Raw genomic sequence first — 4,855 nt, 5'->3', positions numbered from 1 at the left:
TATTAATCGATTGTCGTTTTTTTATATTTTGTAAGCAACTCAAACACGAAAAGGTTAAAAATAAATAAATTTTACATAAATTTCGTTAATATTATAAAACAAAGTCAACATATATTTTTATTTTTTATTGGTAATTATGTTTTTTGACTATTTTATAGAAAATTCAATATTTGTTATCGACATATTTATTTCCATTCAAGTATAAAAACATCTCTGAATAATGAAATGTAATAGAGTTTGTGACTATCACTTACAGAATAGCAAAATCGTCTCAAGTCTCAAAAATTGTCTCTGTCAAATTTAGAGACTTGATACTGTATCAAAGTACAGAATCGCACGGTAACTTAGTATTAATAATAAACAAAAGCTAAACACAGTCAAAAATAATTCTTCTTCCTAATTGGCGTAGACACCGCTTACGCGATTATAGCCAAAATAATTAGCTTAAACTAAAAATACTCTCGTTTTTTCGAGTCAAAAAAAAGTAAAAAACAGTGGCAAAAACCATGGTTTGTTTTTAATACTTATTTCGGGGAAGCGCCAAATATCCTTTGAAAACCGTTACCATTCAAGAGAGTGAGTGTGGTAAAACATATTTTTTTATATCATTATTGTCTTTTTTTTTTGAGGTTAAGTCGCTAAAATATCAAAATTTGTAATGGATAGCGAACAACCAATGAAACGGTTAAAAAATCATATTAGATTTGCATAAAAAAGGTAAATGTTTGCGTGAATTCAGAATTCAGTGGGAAGACACTATTGTAAAATAAAAAATATTATTAATAAACATGGTAAACATCAGACTATTGAAAATTTGTAACCACCGGGTCGACCAAGGCGCCTTACTAACACAAAGCGCCATCAATAGTACGAGAAGTAAAAACAAATCCAGCTTCAACCGATGTTCAAACATCAAAAGATATAGGGGAGACATCGGGTAAACTACTAAGTGTCAGTAAAATCAGGAGAACGTTGCACAAAAGCGATTTGCATAGACGAGTACTACGCCAAATGCCCTATACATCAAAGGCGAATCAACATATGAACTTGGAATTAGCAAAAAAGTATACAAATCATGCTGTAAACTTTTGGAAAAACATTTTTTATACGGACGATAACAAATTCGAAATATTTCGAAACAACCTCTTAAAATTTGACGATCCAAAAATAAAGCCCTTGATGATAAGTGTATTACCAACACCGTAAAACACAGTGGAGGATCGGTTATGATCTGGGGCTGTATGGTAGCATCTGGTGTTGGCAATTTCGTTTTTATTGAGTTCACGATTAACAAATTGGATTATTTCAACATTTAAAAAAAAAGTGTTGCTCAAAGCATTCAAAAATTAGGTCTAAAGTAAAAAAATACCAGAATGAATATTAATTTACTTTATGTATGTACATAGATTTTAACTTTACAGTATTCTGTTTACTTTTTTTTTGACGCGAAAAAACGAGAGAATTTTTAATTTAATACCATGTTTAGACCGAAAATTTAAAAGATTAGATTACATTTAAGCATTTCATAACCCAACAGCGTTCTCACTACCGTTAAAAAGATAAAAGACAGCTTTTATTGTCATTCAACAATTCACATCGCTTAATATTTATCAAAAGAAAAGATTGTCATATAGTATTTTGAGATAAAAGCCGGCTTTTTTTTAAATATTTTCCATATATTAGAAAAAATAGATGTATTTTTTCGTTTGTGAAGTCGATTTTCAGGTGAAATTAGATTCATTGCTTTAAAAAAAATGTTTCTTTACATCTTTTTCCCTTTCTAGTGTCTAAATCAGCTGTGATAATGTAATAGATTTTCAATGCTGCCAAGTATATGGAGCAAAATCAGAGTCGCACAGAGCGATTTAGCGTGGAGCAGTTCCAAATCATTTCGATGAAGTGAAACCACTCAACAGCCGAAATCGTGTGATTAAGTGTCGGTCTGAACATGGTATAAGCTAATTATTTTTGGCTGTGATTAGTTTTTGTTTATTATTATTTATACTAAGTTAAACTCTTATAATATATGAATCCTATAATAAAACCGTATTAAAAACTGCGTTGTAATAAACACTTTAATAGCGATAGAATTGCTGTTTACTTATTTTTGAAGCTAACATTATATTTATTTCTCTTCATATTCTCTGTTTGAGTATGTGGGAACTGTTAAAAGTGTTAACATTTCACTGCGTGAATTCTGTGGTTGTGAGGTGAATTCCTTAACATAATAATGGGATTCTGTAACCAGTCTCTAATCTCTATTTGAGACATTTTGAGGTAAAGTCTCAATTTGTAAACAGTTACTATTCACTAAACAGTCTCTAGTCTCACAAAGTCTCACAAAGTTAAAAAGAACTCTTGTCTGTCATTTTGAATATACTGAATAGAGATCATCATAGATATAAATCGATTGTCGTTTTTATATATTTTGTAAGCAGCTCAAACACGAAAAGGTTAATAATAAATCAATTTTATATAAATTTCGTAAATATTACGAAACAAAGTGAACATATGTATGTATATTTATACTTTTATTGGTAATTATGTTTTTTGATTATGTTACAGAAAATTTAATATTTGTTTTAGACATATTTATTTTCATTCAAGTATAAAAACATCTCTGAATAATAAAATATAATAGATTTTGTGACTGTCATCGTCTAAAATTTCTAAAATTGTCTCTAACTTAAAATCTCAAATTTAGAGACTTGAGACTCTATCACAGTACAGAATCGCGCGCTAAATATAAGAAATGTTCGCTGTCAAACCTGCACCTTCTCTATGCTTAAGTTCTCTGGTTGATCATAAGGTAAGCAAAGAATAATAATCGTTATTTACAGAACGATTTGTAAAGGTTTTTCCATGATGAAATGTCAAACAATACTGAACAAAAATAACATGAAAAAATTGAAAAAAGTACCTCTACTTGGATCACCCGTTATAATTGTTAGCATCTACTTAACCTATTTATGGATGTAAAAAAAATTATTTTATTTATTTATTTATAAATGTGAAAAAAAAATTTATAAAAATAATACAATTATTTTATTTACACGAAAAAGAGCACTGGCTGCCAGGACCTTCGGCCGTTAATGCTTTTCTTAAAGCGAAAACAGTGCTGTTTGAGTTTTATATTTTATATATTGCTAAGGTTATTATTTTACCACATATCACATAAGTAAAAAAGTATGTTAGAACAAATTACTGGAGAATCATGTTGCTCTTGGTCAACCTGGCATCCTTAAGATTATTACTGTAAAGTGAAGTATACGATACTAAGTATATATGAATATATGTATGTATGCATTTCAGTTTTTGTCCAGTAGAACGTATTTATTTCTTATCTTTTAAAATTCCTTACTTAAACAATACAAAGGGATGATGATGTAATGGAAAGTGAGTGAACCATGTGAGAAATACGATAATTAATGGTGGGAAGGAATAAAATCGACACGTGACTTTATTCACCAATGAAATTTCCACAAAGCACTTCATTGCACTGATGAAGTAATGATGGTCAAAGCTTTTGTTGCTGATGTCCTCCAATTCGCTGGTATGTTTTTTATACTCGTAGCCTCCACATGCTGCTTCCATTTTTATTTATTTATTTTTTTCTACACGCGAATACTTCAAACATTCGGCATTTATACCCCGTCATAACTTTAAGGTTGCCTAACATTGTTCAGAAAATGCCACGAATTAAGGCTGATAAAGTGCTGATTTCTAGCCCTATTTCACGAAACACCCGACCGGTGCTGGCCTTAAGGTCCTGTATCGTAAATGGATTGGTTATTGTGGTCGTTGGATTAATGGTACAAATCATATTTTTAATGCGCGGGTATAAAGAATTATTTTAAAAATTGAAGCAAAATATTTAAACTAAGCCCAATATTTAAACTATTCACTTTGAAGTGTTTCCCAACCTTATTACCAAATTATTTTTTTCGAGGAGTTATAATAAGCCAGTAATACGGTTTTCAACTTAATTGCATTTTGGATGAAGTTTTGAAATTCCTTATTATCAATATTAACTCAACCCATCTATCTGGTCTTTTGAACGGAGTAGATGTATCGCGAGTACGACAACTATTTGTTTGATGACTGGAGATATTTTGTTCTGTTTTCGTTTACAACCAGCCATTCGCTTCGCTTCTTTATCCAGTCTGGAGAAAACAGAGCTAATGGCTCGGTTGCTGAGGACAATGATATCAACATCATCGGCGTACGCCAAAAGCTATACGCTCTTACAGAAAATATTACCTTCTCTATTTAGCTCTGCTATATAATTTCGATATAATTTTAAACCATTTTAATCAGAGCTACAAAAGTTTTTTTTTAAATAGTTTGGTATATCAATGAAATTCTTTATTCCTGTGAAAATACTTCCGATGCCATTATGTATGAAGCTGGATTTTTTTTACATGGCCACCACGGGCTTGCTTGCAAAAGTCCAGAAACTGAACCCAATTTTCACCGATTTTCAAGCATAAATTTCACGTTCGATATTCGAGTGAAGTTCATCAATTGTCGCTGGCTTGTTGACATAACCTATAGACTTGACGTAGTCCCACAGGAAATAGTCTAACCGCACGAATTGTTGGAAAAGTAACGTGCCGGTCTTGATCATCACAGAAGAAGTGCTGCCTAATGAAGGCGCCGGCCCATAAACCCTCCAAACTGTATTTTTTTCGGAATGCTAATGTGACTCATGGTTCAGTAAGTGTGGAATGCTGCCTGACCAATAACGCATATTTTGCTTATTGACAAGCCTTTCAGCCAGAAATAAGCGTCATCGCTGAAGATTATTTTTCGATGAAAATCCGGATTATTTTCAAGTTGTTGCTTAGCCTAATTC

Source organism: Bactrocera latifrons, unplaced genomic scaffold, assembly GCF_001853355.1.
Source record: "Bactrocera latifrons isolate USDA-ARS-PBARC rearing strain unplaced genomic scaffold, ASM185335v1 scaffold_70, whole genome shotgun sequence".
Classification (NCBI taxonomy): domain Eukaryota; kingdom Metazoa; phylum Arthropoda; class Insecta; order Diptera; family Tephritidae; genus Bactrocera; species Bactrocera latifrons.
The sequence above is the reverse complement of the archived record's forward strand: the minus strand, read 5'-3'. Positions refer to the sequence as shown.